The following is a 25392-nucleotide window of genomic DNA, read 5'->3' as shown; positions in this document are numbered from 1 at the left end:
TTACTTAGAACAGAATAGAGGTTTCCACAGCTAACAGTCTTTGTTAGCTAAAGTCCATCCATATTAGCTTATTTCCTATTTAGTGAAAACTCTGAATTATCAAAGAAGACAGTATATTTAGGACATTGCTCCAATATGATAGGTGGTTAAGGAATTTGATTAGCAGCGGAAGAGGAGAGCAGACCCCCCCCCCCCCATCCCCGATAGCCTGAGCTGCCCCAGCACCTCCGTGGCCCGGTTCCCCCCCTCCCCCCAGGAGGAGCTCGGTGGCCACAACCAGGCGGGCCACCTCCGCCACAGCCGGAGCAGTCAGGCGGGGACCCAGCAGCGCCCTCCGCCGTCCGCAGTGCTCCCTGCAGCAGGTCTAGCATCACCCGAGGTGGCTAGTGGAGCAGGGAGCGACTTCAGGGACGCTTCACAGCCGCTGGACCGGCTGGTGGGAACAGCAAGGTTGTCGCAATGAAGATTTTGGAAACAGTAAGATGATTCAGTGTCAAAAATGTACATGGTTTTATCCATATTCCAGAATGACATCAAGGAAGAGGTACTTACAGAGCCGACCCACGCCATAAAGAAGACTAATCCCCGGTAAGTACCTTCCCAGGGTAGGAGAGGGAGAAACTGTGGGAGGAGTAGCGTGCACGAGGCGCACGTGCCCCAGGGCCACGCGGTAAATGTGCCGCTGATTGGAGCCATAACAGCCGCCCTGCGAGTTGCTGGGGCACACTTACACAGTCACCCCACTCAGTTATCTGCAAGATGAGGAAATCGTGAACAGGCAAGAATGAAGGTCCGAGGATTGCTCCGAGGGCCAGGTCCTATCGCAGGCCAGGGTGCCACCACAGGTCTCCGGCCTGTGCAGGGGAGAGGTCAGGGAGGCTATGGAGAACCAGGGTGCAGGGGAAAAGGTACCAGTGAGACAGAATCTGTATCCAGGGTAAAGGCCACAGTTCCGCAGATAGCACATTGGAGGAAATAATGAAAAAAAAAAAATGCAGGCTTTGTCTATGAGTGACCGTGTGCAATAGTATAAAGAACATAAAACCGGAGTAAGTCGATCTAAGTCCTAGTCCTAGTTCCCTTATTCAGTGAATAATCTGAAACAATTCATGTCACCCTTTTGAGTCTCCGTTTCCTTTTTTACAAAGGGGAGGACTGGGAAAAGTAACCTCTAATAATTCTTCTTGCTTTAAATTATATGAATAGTGTTCATCGCTATTTATTATTTTTATCCCCGAGAGTCACCAGTAAATTCCACATGAGTTTACAATATAGACTTATTCTATGATTTAAAAGAATAATGTTGAGTATTAATGAATGGGAAGTGAAGGACAGTATTACTTTTATTGCTTGCCTTTATGACCCAAAGGTTCAAATATTATAGAGGCCATCTGAGCAGTCCACCTGAACAACAGGGACACAGCTTTTCCATTTGCTAGTGGAGAAAGGGCCATGTGACAGTCCTATGTCAACTCACTGGCTCTTTTCTGTCTTCCTTTCTAAACTTTTTTTTTTTTAAATTTGTTAATTTATTTATTCATTTTAGAGAAGAGAGAGAGAGAGTAGGGGGGAGGAGCAGGAAGCATCAACTCCCATATGTGCCTTGACCAGGTAAGCCCAGGGTTTTGAACTGGCAACCTCAGCGTTCCAGGTCAATGCTTTATCCACTGTGCCACCACAGGTCAGGCTCTGTCTCCCTTTCTTAGTGCATGACTTTCACTTTCTCATTCTGTTATGTGGTACTGGATTCACTTCTGCCACCGTGTCTTCTTAGTTGCTACTTGATTTGAAAGTGTTTTTGCCTAAATTTGTAGAATATTAACTGTCTGCATTCCACCTGTGGCTTGATGGCAGAGTGTTGATAAAATATATTGAAATCCTTTGAGACTGCGTATATGTAAATATAGGGTATTATTATTGATAAGTCATTCAATTTAAAAGGACAGTTGATTATTCCATATTTTTGCATATGTCAGCAAGTTATTTAAAATGATTGAAATGACATTTCTGTTTGACTGACTCTAAAGATCTGGCCTTGGATATTGTTTGAAAAGAGCATAGTTTGTTTAATTGACATTTCTCTGTCTGTTATGATTTTCCATGCTGAAGCAACTAAGTTTATATTTAATGGTAGTTGTTGAGCTTAAAAGTAACAAAATGTTTGAGTCCTTACAGTATGCATGTGACTGTGAACACTGGACTGCCAAAAAAGCTATCAGCAGCATCATACACAGGCCTTGTCTTATGCAGGAAAAACTGCCAGACAGAAAGAGAATTATTTAAAATATCACAGTTTCCCGCTCTGGTTCTTCTCGGTCTTAAGGGAAAGAAGCGGATGTAAAGACATCTGGAAAGTTTTCATAAAGTGAGATTTCACTTATCTACCTCTGGGTAGATAGCTTTAATTTCTAACCTCTTTACAGGGAATACATTTGCTCATCACTCTATGGAGTATTGTAGGACGAGACCTATTACAAATAACAGCCCAATGTGGCTGAATCATCCACATGTTGAAATTAAAGATTTTTTTAAACTGAAGAATGCAAGGGTACCTAAGAGACTTAATTCGCATAGTAGTGGATATTAAACTGAAGCCCTTTGTCAATTCTGTAGTGTGAATTGAAGAACATTTTTTGATTTCCCCATCTGGATTTATTGGCTGTGATAGATATAAATATTAATATATAACAAGAAAAAAAGTTTGAGGCCCTGGCTGGTTGGCTCAGTGGTAGAGCATCGGCCTGGCGTGCAGGAGTCCCGGGTTCGATTCCCGGCCAGGGCACACAGGAGAAGCACCCATCTGCTTCTCCACCCCTCCCCCTCTCCTTCCTCTCTGTCTCTCTCTCCCCCTCCTGCAGCCAGGGCTCCATTGGAGCAGCATTTGCCCAGGCGCTGAGGATGGCTCTGTGGCCTCTGCCTCAGGCGCTGGAATGGCTCTGATTGTGGCAGAGCTACGCCCCAAGATGGGCAGAGCATCACCCCCTGCTGGGCATGCCGGGTGGATCTCGGTCGGGCGCATGCGGGAGTCTGACTGCCTCCCCATTTCCAACTTCAGAGAAATACAAAAAAGAAAAAAATAAAAGTTTGAAAGTGGGATTTGATCTTCACTCTTTGGTTGCATCTGAGGATTCTATTTCTATGCTTATTGGAAATTTATGCTTGTTTTTACGTGCCTCTTCTTTGGCCTATGATTTTAAGCTTTAAAGTGTTTGCAAGTGAATTACACAGATTCATTTGCAGTTGTGTGCGCTAACAGCTATTGGGTTGGACCCCAGATTCTCAAAATACTGGTGTGAGAGGTAAAGAGCAGAAAGTGTAAGAAAAACAATTTCTTTGATAAACGGACGTGATTTTCATTAAGCAGTCTCACATATTAGACAGGCTTTCGTTGTTGAGTTCCGCACTTTGCATATTGGCTCCTATTGTTCAGGAGAGGAGTTGTTGACAATACTTTGGAAAAACTTAGAAAACGTATGGATGGAATTTTAGCAAGATAGATTTTGAAATGCTTTTGAAGATGAGTTATTTCAAACAGCACTGACTGAGGGGGGAAAATCTAAAGATGATGTACAAACGACCAGGAAATTGTAGTCTGTTATTAATTGCTTTTTTTTGAAATACTGTACATATTTACCTGAAATGAGTTCCCCATCTTCCAATCTAATGCAAACTTTGGTCATTTAACCTGGAATTACTACTATTGATTTTCTAATTATAAACAAAATATAAAGCGGAACAAAAGGTCCAAAACTACAGAGTAACTGTATAACTTGAAGCTTTAAGATGTTCTGGGCTGTTTTAATGGAATGACAGATGTACAGTGCTAAGAATATGCATTTGTTGGTTTGGACTTTCTGCTGTTTACCAAATTCCTTATTTTCTCCAAGAAAACTTTATCTCTTTCTGCTTGTTCATTAGTTTTCTTTAGTTATTTTGTTTTTGGTTATGGAAGTGGAGAAAAAATTAAAGCTGTATTATTCTGGACACCAATAGCTTAGAAGAATCCTTATCATTTAGAACAGTGATTTTCAACCTTTTTTGAACCGCGGCACATTTTTTACATTTACAAAATCCTGGGGCACACCACCTACCAAAATGACACAAAATGACACTCTAACACAGTACATATTATACATATAGTTAATAATATAGTTTCTAAATGTATTTATACTCACACCTGACATGTCTTACGGCACACTAGTGTGCCATGGCACACTGGTTGAAAAACACTGATTAGAAGTTACTTATTGGGATGATCTCACAAATTCCTGGATTTACAGATTATTTCAGGTAACTCCACTACTGTAGAAATGGCTTGCACACAATTACCTCATTTCTATTGATTTTCATTCTCAGTGGTATACACTTTATATATTTAACAAGTTATTGTTTGTTTGTTGTTACATAGACTGCAGTGCATTGCAGCGTACATTCTTCATGGTGAGTAATTTCCATATAACGTATATATTGTCATTTGCCTTAATGGTATTTTTTTAAATTTAAGGCTAACAATAACTATCTTTTTAAATTTTTTATTAGCGAGAGAGTCAGAGAGTGAGAGAGAGACAGAGAGGGACAGATAGGGACAGACAGGCAAGAAGGGAGAGAGATGAGAAGCATCAAATTTTCATTGAGGCATCTTAGTTGTTCATTGATTGCTTTCTCATATGTGCCTTGAACAGGGGGCTGCAGCCGAGCCAGTTACACCTTGCTCAATCCAACAACCTTGGGCTCAAGCTAGCAACCTTGGTCTTCAAACCAGTGACCTATGAGCTCAAGTCAGCGATCATGGGGTCATGTTTTTGATCCCTCGCTCAAGCTAGTGACCACACACTCAAGCTGGTGAGCCCATGCTCAAGCCAGATAAGCCTGTTCTCAAGCTGGTGACCTTGGGGTTTCAAACCTGGGCCTTCTGTGTCCTAGGCCAATGCTCTATCCACTGTGCCACCACCTGGTCAGGGAAACAATAACTATTTTAAAAAGAAGATGGGAATATACAAAATGTATCACTTTCATCACTCATACTTTGAGTAACTATCCCATTCTGCTTCTTCACAGATGACTCATAGATTTAACTAATAGGAACAGCAGAAAAGCAAGCAATCGTAATAGTTGTCTCTGAGAAGCAAACTAAAAAATAATGTCTAATGTATGGAAGCTTTTGCAGTTATCCATGGATGTCAGTAGAAAAATGGAAGAAGGAGCATCTGAAAGAAAGATGAAATACACACAAGGCCTTTTATTGGACCCCTGTGGGTGGCTTTTATTTCCAAACTCTATAATTATAACAAGAATTATCTTAGTTAATCTATGTTTGGCTTTGATGGGGGAAAAAACCATTGACTTCTAGTATTGTATGTATAAAACCATTTACTTACTCTTTTTCCATTTTTCCTTCAACCTAAACATAATTTTGGTTTGGATATGTAATTTTTGTTTCATTTTATAAAGTACATAATATATATGGAATAGGCTGCTCTTCATTTTAACTGTCAATTTTATTTTTAATTACTATTTAGTTAACATATTAATGATAAATGTTTTAGCTTTTATGACTTAAAAACTTAAAAATTACTTTTTAAAGAAAGAGTTTTATAATTATAGGCTAGGTTTTTTTGTGGTATGTGAAAATTCACTAAAATAAAATTAGAAAATGAAAATAATCTTTGTTATAAGTCATTTGCAACCAAATATTAAGACATTAAAAGTTTTGCCTAATAGAGACACAAATGCAGTGACAAAGTAGAGACAACATAGATTAGTAACACATGCCTAGTCATTTAAAGGAGATAATCTTATTAACTCCAGTTTTGTCTGTTCTCTGTTAAATTGTTTTCTCCTTCATTATAAAATTTGTGGACTGCTTATGTAGCTTTTAGAGAGGACAGTATTATCATATATTTCATTTAGAATGTATATTTTTTATAAAACTATCTAGCACTACATTTTGAAGAGGAGTGATGATTCTTTTTTTCCATGTCAGTTTTCTAAGAGGGTTCTCTCTGCAGCTATCAGTTTATACCAATGGAGTCAGTCTACATGAACAGATGTCCATATATATTATTAGGTGTCCAATTTTAGGACAATGTTATCAGTTGATTTCATGCAATGTTTTTTTTTTGTTTTGTTTTGTTTTGTTTTTTTCATTTGGGGATAGGGGAATCAATCTCCTTGGACACTTACACGGTTATATACAGTTTCTTGCAGTTTGAATTTTCTAGCTACGCTCTTGACGAGGCATTTCTCTGATTTCAGTATTTGGCTTAACTGTTCTTTTCCCTTAGCTGTCTTGTTTCCTTTTGTCTGTTGTCAGTTCAGAGCCTTCAACGAATTTAATATGCAGAGAAAGTGAATGGCTGAGGATAGGTCAGAGAGATGGAAATTGCTCATGGAATAACTAGATTTGGGGTGTGACTAACATACAAAATGTGTGTTATGTATGAGGGTGACGTTATAACTATGGTGTCTTTTCTAACTTCAGGTTTCTATTTCTTTCTTTCTTTCTTATATTCCCTCTGGCTTCTAGAAGACATTGAGGTCTGTCGTCCCCGCCGCATCATACAGTTCACAGTTGTGAGTATGTGAAACAAAGAGTTTATTCTTATAGTATAATTTATTAATACTGTATTATTTTCTATATGAATAACTGTAAACCTACCTTTGCCATATTAGGCTTCTTTATTTTTCCAGCACTTAACACAATCCTGACAGTTGGCATTTATTGTTGTTTTAAAACTAAACTGAACTCAGTAAATACTAAAATGCCAGAATGATTTACTACATTTTTTTTTTTTGGTAGAGAAATTTTAAATATCAATGGAAATACCCATGTAATGGTGGGAAGGAATAAAATGGCCCATTCTTCTTTTTCTTTATAAGGAAGGAGGATAATATACATATTTTGTAAGTAACTGGGTCAATTTGGGGCTCTTATCAAAACAATAATTGTTCTGAATAAAGAAAAATGTCTCTGATTCTTAGACAATACTCAGAGAACTAGAATTTCCTTATCTTGTTAGTTGAGAGACAACAGTGATTATTTCTCAAAATAAATATCTTTTCTATTTATTCTGTTTCATGGGAAGTTAAGTATCACACTGGTCATATTAGAAAACTAGTTTAAATCATACAACCCAGATTTTCATATTGGAAATGAACTATTTAGCTTACATCATCATGCTTTGTAGCTATATTTTTTCACTTTTAAACAGAATGAATACCAAAGTTTGGTAAAAGAATGAAAGCTTTAGTTACTACACTAAATTGTAATATATACATACAGTACTATACTAAATTATATTCTTATACTATGATCAAAGATGAAGTTCAACTTGTGACCACTGGGAGTCACTGTGTAGCTGTCACAGCTCAGGAGGCTCCTACACCATCCACACCAGCTTGCTGGGCTACCAGGGAGATAACACACTCATCACTTTCTCCCAACCACCGGCATTTTTCCATTTGCCAACTGGTAATTGTTAAGTGCCCACAGAGAGCTGGGTGCTGTGTTGAATTAAGCAACACAGTGCGAACAAGCTACCCGAGAGGCCAGCCGTGTTCCCCTGCTCCCACCCCACCACCAGGCCAAGCTCTTTAAGTTTCCCTTATGATTTGTCAGTTTCATTTATTTATTATTGTTTCTACAGTTATCTTTGAGATTTTTGTCTATATTCTTGAGAGAGATGTCTACATTTTTGGCTTGTCGTTGTTTATCCCACTGGCTGTTGGTATGTAGCAGTAGATTCTCATTACATGTCATGGGTGTGATTTCAGTTGTTTTCTCTTGTCCTGTTGATTTTGTTGTTATTCCTTTCTCATTGCACTACAGCCTACTTACTGCCCCTACCTTGCATTATTCCCTGCTTACTATCTTCTAATATTGCTATAATAATGAAATGATTATAGGTGAACGGTTTTCTCTCTCATGTGTATTATCTTTCCTCCTTTATTCTGCTATAACCGTTGAGAGATTTTTTATATACCACATTACAAAATGAATGACATTAGTTATTACTGGCAGAATTAACAGTCTCATGTTTGCAAGTGGGCACTAGAATTTAACAGTATATATAAAAAGTTGTGTGGTATTGGAAAACAGCATTAGTTACCGAAAATAATACTTAGTTCAAAGAAGCAAATCTGCGTTTTAATTCCTGCTTTACACCAACGAACTCCTTCAATTTGGAAAGGTATATTAATTCTCACTATTTCTTATTTTCCATTTATAAAATCCACTTAACTTCTATTAAATGCCATTGAGGCCCAGGTAGTGCACTAAGTGTTGAAGGTAGTACAAAGATGAATCAGGTAGAACCAAATGCCTTAAAAGGCTAGTGGTTGTGCGTGGAAGCTAGAAATAACATAAAACAAACTGCACTGTAAAGGCAACACTTAAATGCCAAATAAGTGGAAGAGACCATAGCAGTTTATATATGCGAGTGATTCCATTTAGATTAGATCTGTCAAGACTGGCTTTAGGAAATTGGATTCTGCCCATGGCTTTGAAGTACTGAGACATTCCTTTCCCCGGAATGGAGAGCAGAGGACATTTTTGCAAGAGATGTTAAGGTAGTGGTTCTCAAAGTGTGTGCCAGGGCACACTGGTGAGCCCTAGAAGATTTCCAGGAATCCCTATGGTATTCCACAGAAATATGTATATATGCCTGTTGGGGACCAAAAAACCAACAGGGTTTTTGGAGTTTAGATTTTTGGGGGACAGAGGTGTGGGGAATTGGCTGTAAGCTGACAGTCTCCCTAACCCCCCACTTCACTTGCCTGATTAGGTTGCAAAAGGCTATTAAGCTATGGTGCTGGATTGTTTACACTACCCCCCATGTTCCCTGGAAAGACTGGAGGCAGGTTTCTTCTATCCTTTGTTTGGTGTGAAGTTAAGATGATGTATATGGTGGGGGTTTTCTGCACTCAACACCATTAAGAGTAAAAAGAGAGGAATTCTTCAATGTATTGATGAGGAAATGAGAGTTTGCCTTTCAAATATATGCCCAAACATTGAAGAAATTGCTAGGACACATCAGGCTCATGTTTCTCATAAACAGAAGAATGCAAAAACTTAACACATTCATGTCAGAACCTGTGGAATTTACTAAATCTTACTAAGAATATATCTATATATATAAAAAGATAACTTTTTTGTCACTTTTTTGTGATTTCTAAAAAACATAACTCAAAATATGTAACATAAAATGTTTTTTAATGTCAGAATAAATTTAATTTTGTCGTATTTATTTCGTTTAATTACCATAAAAGCACGCTTGGACTTTATATTTTTTCTTTAATATTTTACTTAATTATTATAACACATTTCTCAGAAATTTGTATATAGTGAGCCTACAATTATTTATAGGATTTTAAATGCACTCCGACTTCAAAAAGTTTGAGAAACACTGCGTTAAGGCTTGTCTTGGAAATAATGATGAAAGTTTATGTCTGAAGTGGAGGACATGTTCAGGGGAAAGTAGGAAGAACTATTAAGGTGGTGAGTCCATTTTATAAAGTACCTTGAATGTACTTCTGATTGTGAGTTTTGAAATAATAATAGATCATTCTTACATTTTTTAAAATTAATTACTTTTAGAGAGGGGAGAAAGAGAGAAAGAGACAGAGAGAGAGAGAGGAAGAGAAACATGAATTAGTTGTTCCATTTATTTATGTATCCATTGGTTAATTTTGTGCACTGACCAGAGATTGAACCCACCACCTCAGTGTATTGGGATGATGCTCTAACCAAGGAGCTACCCTGCCACGGCCTCAAGTCAGGTCTTGAAGGTTACCTCACGTATTATATACTACTCTTCTTACTAGAAACGACTGTTCTTTTTAGATACTACATCTGGAGTTACTATATCTAGTAATTACATTCTTTTTTCTGACATTGGTTATTACTTAATGATATAAGTCTGAATATTACTAGAGGGTAAATTTCTTGGAGAAAAGGTGACATTTTGTCCCAAGAAATTTTGCCTTTCAGATGACCACTTCTGGAATACCTGAGGCTCAAAGGTGTTCTCAAAAATGTTTGAGCACCTCATTTGTTATAAAAAGAGAATAGAGCTCCAGGTTGTATTGTGGGTATTGTTTTCTCTTTGCTTCCATTAAAAAAAAATACTCTCCAGGAAAACTTTCTGCAAGATTAGGAGCCACAGATGCTGAGCTTGTATGACAAAATACTGAAGACCTTGAGGAAAAATTGGTAGCAGGAACAGTTGCCTGTTGAAGAATTAAATTTGCATTTTAAAATATTTTAATCATCCGATAAGAAGAAATGTTTGTTTAGAGCGTAATTATTAATATAATTTTGTTTCTATTCTAGTCACTCTTTTCTTACCCTCTTTTCTTTATGTTATGTTTAAGGACTGCCAATTCAGGGGAAAAACCCTTTCTTCCCATAATTGAGAGCCAACCTTTATTCCCATAAATGCATAAAGATTTCTGTTCCTGTTAATGCCAATGGATTTTTAGTCCCATTAAGGGAAATGGATCATTATTTTCATGAATGTTGTAGAATGAGATGACTGGAACCACACAGGTAATAAAGACCCGATGAGCTGATTAAATGAAGAAACCAGAAAGAAAACAATTGATTTATGGTAATGATTTTTTTGTTTGTCAAAAAAATTCTCTGCAATTAATTTCTCTCTCATGTGAATGATAGTGAAGGAACTTATAAAAGAATGTGTGTGTGTGTTTCTGATTTTAGGGTATGAATTTTATAGGATTACTTCATATATCCTGAACTCTCACTTCCCTGTACTATAAAGCACATTGCTAAAGCTACAAAGGTTTGTGAACCGCAATTTATTTATTTATTTATTTATTTATTTATTTATTTATTTTTTAGAGAGAGAGAGAGAGAGTCAGAGAGAGGGATAGACAGGGACAGACAGACAGGAACAGAGAGAGATGAGAAGCATCAATCATCAGTTTTTCATTGCGCGTTGCAACACCTTAGTTGTTCATTGATTGCTTTCTCATATGTGCTTTGACCGTGGGCCTTCAGCAGACCGAGTAACCCCTTGCTTGAGCCAGTGACCTCGGGCTCAAGCTGGCAAGCTCAGGGTCTCGAACCTGGGTCCTCTGCATCCCAGTCTGACGCTCTATCCACTGCGCCACCGCCTGGTCAGGCTGAACCGCAATTTTTAATGTAACAACTAGAAGAAGTAAATAGTCTTTGATAAAAAAAAACAAACAAATGCACATTTTAAAGACAGATAAGAGATTGTGTTAATCTTGTATCTACCCAAGGCTGACAATATGATTGGGAAAAAAATATCTCAATAGTATATAATATTTAATTCAATAGATTTTTTGGAAATAAATTAATATAAACATATTTATTGTATTAAAGGGGTCCCTAAACAATTGCATACAAATTGATTTTCAAAAATTAATTATGTAAGTATACTAAAAATAGTTTCCCATTTAAAAATTACAGGGATACTTTTTGGTAATTAACCTTTTTAATATTGCAAATAACCTTTAAATATGTAAAATATGAAATGTATTTAGTAAACCTGATTTTTTTAATATATCAAGATCTCTTAAAATTGGTCAAGTGTGTGACTTCCTTCTATTTGGAATGAATAAAAGCCATGCCAATAATTTCTTTAAAATGGCAACAGGAGCACACTGATTGATGAGCTTAACTGAAATATTGAGCTGAGAGAATAAAGTGGATCTGCAGGCCATTAAAACAATCAGATTAAAACGAAACAGTTTGGTCATTCCTAAAGATGTTTATTTTTAAATGAACACATTCCAGTATTTACAACTGTTTTTTTACTTTAAATAAACAATTTGAATGGTGTAAGCTCAGGATCTATAGATACAACTATAAAACACAGTTCAAAAAAATCAAATGAAGAGATGAGATAAATCCATGAAATTACTGGACTGATTAAAAAAATAAGATTGGGAAAAGACCTTAGAAATTTTAATTTCTATTCTTTTAAAATCACTTATTGAACATGAATTATTATTTATACTTGTGCTTTTAACCTGCTTTCACCCAACCTATGTCTCTCACCATGGTGAAATGGTAAATCTCATTATATTAAAAGAAAAATTGAATAAATAGAACAGTAGTAAATGTAAACTGAGCTTATATATTACCTTTGGTCTTGGAGCAGAAAAAAAGTTATTTTACACGTAAACAGTCATTTGCTCCTAAATAATTTTTTGATAATAGAGAGTGGTAAATTTTAGGTTATATCTCTTTGCAAGTATAAAGGAATTTCCTTTTTGAAAAAAAATAAATTTTTATAGAGAATAAGAATGTTTTAGAAAAAACATACTAGGAAGTAGGGAATTGGAAAAAACCTTAGAAGTTATCTAATGACAAGTACAGCTCTATCTCCATGTAAACAGGGAAACAGCCAATGAGAGAGATAAGCACAAGTTTGTCAACTTTTTTCTTTTAACTTTTTATTTTAAAAATACTTTTAACATGGACAAAAGTAAAACGAGCAGTATAGAGTTCTGCTGTTCACTATGGTAACCACCAGCCACACGTGGCGACAGAGCACATCCGTCGTGTCTAGGGACACACTGAGATGGAAATATTTTGGGTATACTGAATTAAATAAAATATATTTTAAATACACGTTGCTAATTTCTTTTTACCTTTTATCTTCCTAGTTTAACTTGTGTTGACATGGTTTCAAGTGTCCCACTCACTAGAACACCATCAGCACCAGGCATTGTGCCTCCCTCCACAGGCGAAGTCTCGTTCCACCCCCACTCCTCCTCCCTGCTCCCTTTCTCCCACCTTCACACCCCACTTCCACTCCCCCGGTCACTGCTCCCCTGCTGTCTGCTTACCTGTGTTATGTATATGTGGTTTTTGGCTAATCCCTTTACCTTCTTTGATCCAGTTCCCTCTTCCCCTTCCCTCTGACAGCTGTCCATGTTTCCTGTGACCTTGTCTCTGTTTTGTTTCTCAGCTTATTGTGTTCATTAGATTCCACATATAAGTGAGATTATATGATATTTGTCTTTCTCTGACTGGCTTATTTGACTTAGCATAATAATCTCCAGGTGTATCCATGCTGTCACAAAAGGTTAGATTTCCTTTTTTATGGTTGTGTAGTATTCCACTGTGTAAATGTACCACAGCTTTTTTATCCACTCATTCACTAATGGACACTTGCTGTTTCTATATCTTGGCTACTGTAAATAATGCTGCAATGAACATGAGGGGTGCATATCTACTTTTGAATCAGCATTTTGAAATTCTTATGATATCTTCTTAGAAGTTGAACAGTTAGGTCATAAGGCAGTATGGTCATTAATATTTTGAAGGAAGGCCATAATTGTTTTCCGTAGTCGCTGCACAAGTCTGCATTTCCACCAGCAGTGCGGGAGGATTCTTATTTCTCCGCACCCCGCCAGCACTTGTATGTTGATTTGTTAATGAAAGCCATTCTGGCAGGTGTGAGATGATATCTCATCGTGCTTCTAATTTGTATTTCTCTGATGATTAGTGACGTTGAGCATTTTTTCATATGCCTACTGGCCATCTGTATATCCTCTTTAAAGAAGTGTCTATTCAGGTCTTTAGCCCATTTTTTAAGTCAGATTATTTGTCTTTTTGGTATTGAGTTTTAGAAGTTCTTTATAAATTTTGGTAACCTCTTATCAGAGGTATTGGTGAACCTCTTTTCCCATAGAGTGGGTTATCTTTTTATTTTGTTAATGGTGACTTTTGCTGTGCAAAACCTTTTTAGTTTGATGCAGTCCCATTTGTTTATTTTGTCCTTTATCCCTTCCTCAAGAGGATATATCAACAAATTATTGCTACAAGAGATGCCTGAGAGTTTACTGCTATGTTTTCTTCTAGGATTTTTATGGTTTCATGATTTAGATTTAAATCTTTTTTCCATTTTGAGTTTATTTTTTGTGAATGGTGTAATTTGGTGGTCTATTTTCTTTCTTTTTTTTTTTTTTTGCATGTACCTAATTTTCCAGACACTATTTATTAAAAAGATTTTTTTTACTCCATTATAAACTCTTGCTTCTCTTGTAAAGTATTAACTGACCATAAAGGGGTTTATTTCTGGGTTCTCTGTTTTGTTCCATTGATCTGTATGACTGTTCTTGTGCCCAATATCAACTTTTAATTACAGTGGCCTTGTATTTTTGCTTGATATCAGTACATGTGATATCTTTTTTTTTCATGTTTAAGATTGCTGAGGCTATTCAGGTTTTTTTTTTTTTTTTTTTGATTCCATATAAAATTTTGGGATATTTGTTCTAGATCTGTTACATATACCATTGATAGTTTAATAGGAATTGCATTGAATCTATAAATTGCTTTGGGTAGTATGTATATTTTAATGATGTTAATTCTTATTTTATTTTATTTATTTATTGCAAGAGACAGAGATAGATACAAAGAAAGAGACAGAGACGGAGACAGACTGGAAGAGAGATAAAAAGCATCAACTTGTAGTTGTGGCAATTTACTTGTTCAGTGATTGCTTTCTCATACACGGCTTGATGTGGAGGCTCCAACCAAGCCTTTGACCCCTAGCTCAAGCCAGCGACCATTGGGTCATGTCTATGATCCCATGCTCAAGCCAAAGACCCTGCACTCAAGCTGGTGAGAGTGCAGTCAAGCCAGTGACCTTGGGGTTTTAAACTGGGGTCCTCAGAATCCCAGGTTGACATTCTATCCCCTGTGCCCCTGCCTGGTCAGGCTATGTTAATTCTTGTCCACGAACACAGAATATGCTTCTACTTGTTATTTTTCTTGATTTCTTTTTTCAATATTTTATATTTTCTGAGTACTGTACAAGTCTTTTACCTCTTGGTTAAACTTATTCCTAGGTGCTTTATATTTTTGTTGTTGCAATTGTAAATGAGATGGTTTTGTTAACTTTTTTTCTTACAGTTTATTTTGGGGTATAAACATGCCATTGATTTTTGAATTACAATTTTACATTCTACCACTTTGTTGAACTCATTTATCAGGTCTAGTAGTCTTTTGGTTGAGACTTCAGGGTTTTCTATGTACAGTATCATGTCATCAGCAAATAATGACAGTTTTACTTCTTCCTTTCTAATTTGGATGCCTTTTATTTCTTCTTCTTGTCTAACTCCTGTGGCTAAGACTTCCAGAATTACGTTGGATAAAAGTGGTGAAAGGGGGCACCCTGTCTTGTTCTTGTAATGAAGGCAGCTGCTTTTAGTTTTTGCACACTGAGTATGACATTGGCTGTCTGTTTGTCATATATGGCCTTTATTATGTTAAGACATGTTCTATTTCCATTTCTCTGAGAGTTTCTTTTTAATATCATTTTCAAGTGGCTACTACAACATTTGAAATTACATATATGGCTCACATTGTATTTTTATTTGATTGTGCTGGCATAAAAACCCCATTTCAGCAATCACCAACTCATGATTCATTTCTTTATGCTTTATGCATGTTAGAACTGCTTATGGTAATACAGGTGATTGGTTCTAGATTTCGCATAAAACACCTGTTTATTGGCTATTGCTTTTCCCCTACTATACTTTTTATGTGAAGTCTTTTATGTGTGCTGATTTTACTATGTCTTAATTATTTAAAATTACATTTCTGAGATACACTGATTTTGACAAGTTCATAATTCATTCATTTCTTTAATAGATTATTTTATTTTTAATTGATACTCTTGGATCCAATTCTTCATTTACTTAACTAAGTAAGAGTAGACTCGTTTATAAATTATTGTTATTTTTTTGTAAAATGCTAATCACCAAAGAGTAACTAAAGAGTTAGGCTTTCTTGGTTCTTATTTATATTTTTCATGCAAAGTTTCATTATTCTTTTATAGCAGATGTTAAAAAAACATAATTATCCAATGGCCAATAAACATATCCATTGATATTTACCATGTAAAAAGCTCAGTGTTTTTGTGTGCATGCACACATACACACATACAGCATCATTTAGGAAATTAGTAGCCTTTGAATGGGAAGATATAGAGGAAATGTAAGTTTATCTCTAGACATGGTGGACCTGAAGTATCAAGGAGAGTTCAAAGCAGAAATATCTAGACACTGCTCCTTTAAAAATGTCAAAGGTACTGTCTTATCCCTTCTGAGTTTTCCATCTCTGCTTCCAACATTTGAAACTCCCCTTAAACTATCCTAGTTTGAATGTACCATCTATTTCCTTTGGTATCCTGAACGTGTATGAGGATTTTCAACCTTGGTCCTTCATGTCAAAATTCTAGTTTGACCTTGGATTCCTCAGCAATTTCACTTCAGTAAGCTGAATTTCTATTTGGAAAGGAAATTGACATGTTACTGGAGGCTCTGGGACATTGATCAAAGGCTACAGAGCAAGGATTTTCTCACATTCCTTTTTACCTAAATAATAAAATGTATGCTTCATCGGAATGAAATGTAGAACTGACATTCCAGAATATACTTGAAAACTAAATAATTCTTCAAGGTATATTTGCAATTAAACTAAGGAATGAGGTGGCAGCTGCAGCCCTGAAGCCAATGCATTTTGGACTTGACTTTAAATTGACACCAAAGACACATTTGGCCTCCTGTTGCTGGCAACAGCATTAAGTCCTGGAGCACTTAAGAGCCTCAGGTTTCTAATAAGCATTTTCTTCAAAGCAGTGGCTTGATTCGCTCTGTGATTTTTGTCAAGTGCATATCATATCAAAGGATAAGTGTTTGCCAAAGCCTTTCTTCAGCCACAAAAAGGGGGGTTTTGTTTGAAGAAAGTCAAGTTGTACTGACTGGCTCCCACTGGGAAGATGAAAGGAATGACTGGAGTTCCTGTTACTCTGTTGTTGTTTGTATCCCTCAAATATTTTAATCAACATGAAAGAACTTGTTGCACTATGAGAGCAGAGCAATTTGAGAAAGCCATTTAGAGGCCGCCAGATAGATTCACAGCCAATAAAGTTGTATTTGTCTGTAGTGTCAAAGACCAGACTTACGGAAGATGATTAATAAGGGCCAAAACGCCAGGCATGTGAAGTTGGTCAGAAGATTGTTTTCAAAATGGATTTCCCTTTGCAGATTCTTGATATGCATGATGTACACTTCAAGAAACGAGCTAGATTGTAAAGGCTAATTTTGGTCTAGTTAACAATGTAACGTGAGCCATGATTATGCTATAAACCGAATAAATTCTGTGTAGGTGCATGGCTTAATGAATAAAGAATAATTTTAAATTGAAAATTTAAATTACTGTATTAAATTATCTGTATTATATTTGGGCTCAAGTATCATTATATCACTGTAATGATGTAATGAACTATTCAGTTATTATTAATTCCTTGAACAAAAAGGTATTGAGGGCTTGTCATATATTTATTGTTTATTTAACAATTAATAATTTCCAGTAAAGAAATTAGCTACATAGGATATTCTTACTCAAGTGAAGCAAGTCTTAATTTCCTTATTGTCAGTGCTTAAAACAAGAGGAGAATGATGGCATTAAACATGCTCTCTCAAAATGCTGAAACCCACATTCATGAGGGCAAAATAATTAACATTATCTCTACTTTGTATTTCTTTTTGTTTGAGTCTCAACTTTTCATGTTCTTATTATTTAATATCTTTTTTGTTCTATACTTTTCCCCTCATATATTTAAAAAATTATACAAAAGTTAACCATATTCCTCAGTTTGTGGGACATAATCAATATTGCTCTAAAAAATATCCCTTTTCTATTTTATTTATTGGTATATATTTTTATTATTATTTTCACCCCTTTCTCCACAAAGATAACCACATTGCATACCTTTCTGTTTTTATAAAATATGTAGTTATTTCATATGCATCTATTTTTAAAAATTTTATATATGTGATACTGGAATAGGTCTTACATATGTCTTACCATTTTCACTCATAGTATGTTTGAAGATTTCTTTGTGGCCAGGTGTATGTAATATGATCACTATATATGTATTCACCATGTATTACGTATCCATTCCCTCAGTGCTGTGATGCATGCCTGCAACTTCCTGTCCCATATATGAAGCTATGTAATCCTATGGACCTATGTGAGGAATTCTTTGATGTGAACAGGATTGTTGCCTGTTAGGTTATATACATATAAAACATTAATTTAAATGTGTTACTGTATTGCTCTCTGAATGGCTGCATCATTACACGTTCCTGCCTGCAGTTCCTGAAGATTCTCATATTCCCACAAGTCTGCCAACATTTGGTATCATCTATTGGTGTGGATGCGAAGTGATATTTTATTAATATTATTTATTTTTTTAATTTTAATTTTTAGTTTATTGTGTTGACATGGCTTCATGTGTCCCTCTCAGTATAACACCCTCTGCACATCTCATCATGTGCCCCAGGCCCCACACACCGTCTCTTTCCACCCCCATGTCCCCCACAGGCCCTTTCCCCTCCCACCAGCCCCCTTTCCTTCTGCTATTCCTGCCCCGCTGTCTGTAGCTGTGTGTTATGTATGCATGTTTTTAGGCTAATCCCTTCACCTTCTTTGAGCCCATCCCTTCTGCCCACTTCCCTCTGACAGCTGTCCATCTGTTCCCTGTGACCCCGCCTCTGTTTCTCCTTTGTTTCTGTTTATTGTGTTCATTAGATTCCACATATAAGTGAGATCATATGATATTTGTCTTTCTCTGACTGGCTTATTTCACTTAGCATAATAATCTCCAGGTCCATCCATTCTCTTGCAAAAGTTAAGTTTTCCTTCTTTTTTTTTATAGTCACATAGTATTCCATTGTGTAAATGGACCACATCTCTTTTATGCATTTATCTACTGATGGACACTTAGGCTGTTTCTAGATCTTGGCCTCTGCAAACAACACTACAACGAACATGGGGGTGCATATCTCCTTTTGAATTAGTGTTTTGGGATTCTTAGGATATATTCCTAGAAGTTGGATAGCTGGGCCATAAGGCAGTTCCATTTTTAACTTTTTGAGGGGATGCCATACTGTTCTCCACAGTGGCTGCACCAGTCTGCATTCCCACCAGCAGTGCAGGAGGGTTCCCTTTTCTCCACACCCTCACCAGAACTAGTTTGTTGATTAGTGGCAATGAGAATTTTTTTATGAGCCTATTGGCTATTTGTATGTCCCCTCTCTTTCCCTCCTGCAAACCATTGCTCAAGTAGTTCTAGCAAAAATTGGCCTGGGAGTTGAGGATAATTTCGTGGAGCCTCCATCCCAGGTTAAAAATAGCTCTGTTAGGAGCATGTGCCTCAGATGGGCAGAGCATTGTCCCCAGACGGGAGTCGCCAGATGGATCCTAGTCACAGTGTATGCAGGAGTCTGTCTTTCTATCTCCCATCCTCTTACTTAAATAAATAAAAAAAGAGTTCCTCTTTTTCAATGAGTTTGAATATCTCATGTTAGCTAGCTTTTTATATTACCTCCTCTGTAAATTGCTGGAACATATACTTTGCTCAGTTTTCAGATGGGATTTATCTGTTTTCCTTTTTGGTTTTCTGAATATAATCTGTGTATTAAAACCTTGACAATGTCAGACATTGAAAATTTCTAGTCTTTCAATTTTCTATGATCCTCATTTATTATGTCCTTCCTTGAGCAAAATGCTCAAGTTTTGTGTAATAAGTTGTGTCTACCTTTTATGTGCATAGTTTGGAGGTTGTTTAAGCAGTCATTGTCCATTAGTATATCTCTATTCTTCAGATATATCTCCATTTATTCTTTCATATTACCTACTAAACTTAAAGTTTCACATTACATGTTTGAATTCTTAATATATCTGGAGTATACATTTATATGTGGTTTGGATGGAGATTGTTTTAGACTGAATATTTACTTCCCTCTACTTCATAACATATATTGACCCCTAATGTAATGATATTAAGAGGTGTGGCCTTTGGGAGCTGATTAAATAATAAGGGTGGAGCCCTCATGAATGGGATTTGTCCCCTGTAGGAGAGACCCCAAAGACCCTTTGCACCTTTTGGCCACGTGAGGACACAGTTAGAAGTTGGTGTCTAGAAACCAGAAGGCCTCCAGAACTGTGAGAAATAAGTATCTGTTGTTTAAAAGTTACCAAGTCTGTGGTCTATTACAGTAACTTGATAGGATGAAAACAGAGATCCAGTTTTATTTTTCTCCATATAGTGCATTTCCCTCAATTCCACCTGTGGCTTTATATACCTGAGATGATTTTTTTTATCATTCCCTAATATTTAAATAATAATATTACTGTATAAAATTTTTAACGTTAAAAGTATTCCTTCCCTTCTAGTGTTGCAGAGAAACCTCAGGTAAACCTGATTCTTCTTCTTTTGTAGGTGATCTGCTTTTCCTCTTGGAAAGCTTTTGGAATTTTTCTCAAAAGAGAGGAAAGAGAAGGCATTCTTAGTTTGTAATCCGCTAACCCTGGGATAAGAAGGCATCAAAGGATGAATGCTGCAGAAGGTGGTCAGCTTGGGTCTGTTTGGATCCAGTTTTCATCCCAACGGTGCTTTTGCAATAATCTGAGATTACTCTGTGGATCTTGGTAGCCTGAGCTTTTATCACCAGATGGCTTTTGTGGCCAAGTGGCAAGAGATGATTTTTCCCAAGCTAAAACAAGAGAAAGGAAAGGCAAAATATAAATGTTTTCCCGACTACAGTGACTGGTTCAGGACAATATATAGTCTCCTTTTCTCTTTTTTTTTGGCAGGTTTTTGTTTGGGTTGCTTTTTGTTTGTTTATTCCTCCAGTGCTTGCTGCTTCCCTGTACTTTCTGCAGTTTTTTAGGAGAAATCCAGTAGACACCTTCTGATAGGTTTTCATCAACTGTCCATTTATTCCCTCTTTGTCTCTTTCTATATCTTCCCTTCCCTCTCCTCTCCTCTTCCTCTCCTCTCTTCTTCCTTGTGTCCCCGTTGTCTTCCCTAAATACTGGGTAAGAAAAACAGTAAGGTTAGAGGAAATAAGGGCCCGAATAATAAGCAGCAAATTATTTCTTTTTCTCCTTCTTCTAACCTCACCAGCCCTGTTCTATAGTTTTTTAATATGTGTAGAACTGTGGGTCAGAGTTTGAAATATCCCTAAGAAACTGTTCCCTTCTCTTCCACTAAAAACGTTTAGCCAGAGAGAGAGGTTGTCATTGACATTGCTGATGTTTAGGAAATGTACTTATTCGTTGGCTCTTTCTTAAAAAATCTTTGGGAGCTTTTCCTGTCCTGTAATTATTCTCTTGTCATTTTCTCACCATTTCCTGTGTTTAATTACTTCCATATTCCATTTAGCTCATATGTTCCCAAATTTTATCAGACCCCCACAGCTTTTAGTTGCAATTTGGTTAAAGTACAATTATTCTAAAAGGCACCCCCCAAAATTGCTCAAATATTTTTGGGAGAAGTTCAATCCTGCTTGTTTTCTTTATGAAATACAGAAATCTCAAGAACTTTTTAACCTTTATTCTAGTTTTAGTGACAATTTCCATTTTTCTCAGAAAAAGATAGTTAACTATAGTTACGTCAGGGTAAGATTAGATATAAATTTTTTCTTAGTTCACTTTGATTTTCTGTATTTTTCAATTTTTCCCAGTGACCTAGTTTAATAATAAAATATAGCAAAAAGTGTTTAAAACGAGTACAGATTAGAAAGTAATAACATTGAGAGAAATGCTTAGAGCTTTCGGACTTGTTAGAAAATTCTGTCATCATTCTTTGCTTCTCCCAATTCAATGAGATGGTTGTTTAGAGAGCAGGGAAAAATTTTTATAAGTCACTAAATAAAATCTATATGCATTTAATTCTAGTATTTCACACTTTACAGAAACTATATATTACATATAAAATAAAAAGCAGATAATATTTTAACACCTTGTTCTTTAATAAGATTTAATTGTAACTAATGATGGCAGAGGTTTTCATCTTCTACACTTGGGTCAACAAATAGAATTTTCTGTTCAACACCAGTTAGTGCAGCATGTCGCCCACATAATAGGCTTTTTATTTTCCTCCTTGAAGGAATAATTAAAAATAAGACATCTTTCATAACCTTATATACAGAAGGGGAGATAAGGTCCTTTGGGTTTTCAGAGTGAAAATTGCCATGCAAAGCACTAAAGATTTTTTTCTTTTTTAATATTCTCTTTGGTTATTAAGAGGTTTTGTCTTATTGAGTTCCCAAACGAAACACAGATGGATGTCTCCCTAACACTGAAATGGTTCTGTGATGAGAAGTGGCAACTATTTAAAGCACATGTGTCTTTTGGTATGAATACACACAACATTTTCATTTGCATATACATTACTAATGTTTTACTCTGAAACCTTGTATTTCTTCACACATTTAGTTAACCATATGCCTTTGATGACAATCCAGTCTTAAAGCATTGCTTCTTATAGCATATGAGAAGTATAATTAAGCTAAAATTTTAGACTAAGAGTGTAATGCATTTTGATTTCTCGTGAGCTTCTAATCCAGTATACAAAATATTACCAGATGTACAGTGTAGTTCCAGATCAAATTTTATGTATGTACTGAAATGCTAATGCTTAAATTACACAAATACAATATTTATATTCATTGTTGTGCTAGTCCATTTGGAACGTTTCTTGAAATTATTAAGATCATGAGTATATAGTTTGTACAGGGTAATTTTTTAAATTGTGCATATTTGTTCAAAATTAGTAAGGATAATCTTTGAAAATTTGGACCTTAGTTATTAATCTTAGAGATATAAGCTATTTAAATTTACTCTAATGATTTTCTATTGTATCTTCAGAGGTGCATTGTACATACAGCAAGGGACAGAATTGGGGTAGGGAGCTGGTGTAATAAATTTGTAACTTTAAGCAAAAAATCAATGCTTCTAATTTTTTTATTCTAAATGTTTCTTAAATTTGTTCATCTATTTAACAATGTGTCAGGTATGACACTGGGGATCAGATCTATAAAAATGAACAAAATAATGTTCTGAAAGCTCTCAGTCTGGTGACCTAGTCAGCAGACTATGCAACATAAATGCATCTACAGGGATAAATAGAATGTAACAATGTGAATACTGAGGGGAAAACGCTAAGCGGAAGGTTCATCACTGAAAAGATGTGAGTGTGGCAAGGTAATATCAAGCAGTTCTATGTCTCTTAGAGGGTTAAGTTTAATGTCAGTTGTGGCAATAGATCAGAGTGGAAAAAGGAGTCAGCAGAAAGTGCAACAAGGTCTTTTTTAACTTAATTTTTAGGAGTGAAATTTTCTTGTAATGAGAAGCAAGTCAAATGCTTTAACAGTTTATAGTGATTTGGGCCAAATAGAAAATTGTTTAGGATAGAAAAAACACTAACATCAGCTAAAACTAAGCATAGCTCTATACTGTGACATGGGAACATCCCCAAGAAAAATGAGTGCGTGTGGTTATCAGAATACACACAAAAATGTTTATTATAGCTTTATTCATGATAGCCTGGAAAGTGAAACTACTAAAATCTCTACATTATTTCTGATTCAGAATAACGGACATCTATATTGTGACACATTCATATTGTAGAATATATCAATAAAAAAGAGCAAACTAGGGTAACTACATGGATACAATCACATGGAGGTGAATATATGGATGAATCCCTGAGACATAATGTTGAGCAAAATGAGTCAGACACAAAAGAGAACATACTATGTAATCTCATTTTTATAAGATTCCATCCTTCTGTACTTTTTTTTTATCATGATACTATCATGACTTCTTTTTTATCAAGATTACTACTGCCATAAACATTGATTCATATCATGTTTCATGTTAACTTGGCCCTGTTATTACTGCATTTTACATAGGTAGAAACCCATCTTTTTTATAGTATTTATTGGTAAAATATAATGTATTACACCCATTTTGTAGTTTCTTATATAAAGACATGATTTTTTAAAGTCTCTGTAATAAAAATAAAACAATAATTTTACAACAAAAAAAGAAGGCATGACTTAGCATAGCTTTCAAGAACTTTCTTTCCTGCCTTTTTATTTAAAAATGTTTTTATTATGTTGAAAGTATGGAGGTTTGCTTTCTAAGATTTCCTAGCTCTATTCTCCTCTCCAAATTTAGTTACAATCTTACCCCCCTTTTTTTTTGTTTCTATTGCCTCTGCACTGCGTAATTATTTCATTTTTGCAACTTCTTCTCACACAGTAGTTTTTATTAGGAAATTTGGAAAGATTCAAAACACTAAATCTCTGTCACCATCATTTTCCACAAACCCTCTGCTGGTGGAATTCTAATTATATAAACATAATGAATAAAGAGTGCAATGCTCTGTCACCTTCTAAGAAAACAAGATAGAAGGTGACAGAGGACAATCTGACTTTGGGTGGTGGGTATGCAACATAATTGAACGACAAGATAACCTGGACTTGTTATCTTTGAACATATGTATCCTGATTTATTGATGTCACCCCATTAAAAAAATAAAATTATTAAAAAAAAAAAAAGAGTGCAATGCTAAGTTACCAAAGTCAAGTTACCTGGAGAGATTAGCATAAGATCGAGAAAGTAGAGAAAATGGAAAAATGGTAACTGCATATCAGAAAAGGGATTCTTTGAAAGGGTAGAACACAAGAGTATCTAGCAGCGTTTGGTCAAGTGAAGGTGTCTAGAAAAGTAAAATTTGTTAAAGAGCTGGACTACAGGGGGAAAATACGCATCCATTCTGCTAAAACTCTGATTATTTTCAATTATTTTTTTAATTTTGAGTGTAGTTGGTATACAATCTTATATTGACTGTATTAATTTTATGTATGCAATATAGTGATTTGACATTTTTATATCTTATACGTCACTAATTTTAGTAATCACCTTTATTAGTTTCAGTTTATAACATGAGAAGTAACATTAGCAAGGAACTGTGCTATTACAGAAGGCTATATATGTTCGTCAAACACTTTTCCTTAGAATGTAAAGATGCAAGTAGGCATAAGTGAGTAGAAATCACTATTCAGTTTGATTTATATATCAAGACTCTTGTTTGATTATGCAGGAAAGAAGTTATTCTTAACTATTTAAAAACAATTTTATCTTTCATTCAAGTATTCAGATCTGTGACATTTGAAGAATAATTGTGTATGCACATAGTAAATATTATATATTGACAGTGAAATAACCATTTCATCAAAATTATTCTCAAAACTTCCAAGCAATAACAACTCCATTGTGATCAGATACAGTTAATACTCAAAATGGTATTCTTTGAAGAATGATTTATAGAGAAATAAAATGATACAGTTACAGATAAAATAATTTAAAAAAGAAGTTGAAATTAATTTCTGTATACTGGCCTGTCAGAACTGAAACTACCTTAAATTTTTAAGTGAAGAGTATCCATTTTAGAATAAGTATTCTGGATTTATTATGAACCATTGAGTAAATCACTGTGAGCACTTTAATTCTTTAAGGCACTAGTAACACAA

This window comes from Saccopteryx leptura, chromosome 8, assembly GCF_036850995.1.
Source record: "Saccopteryx leptura isolate mSacLep1 chromosome 8, mSacLep1_pri_phased_curated, whole genome shotgun sequence".
In the NCBI taxonomy this organism is placed as follows: Eukaryota; Metazoa; Chordata; class Mammalia; order Chiroptera; family Emballonuridae; genus Saccopteryx; species Saccopteryx leptura.
This window is presented reverse-complemented; position numbering follows the sequence as displayed.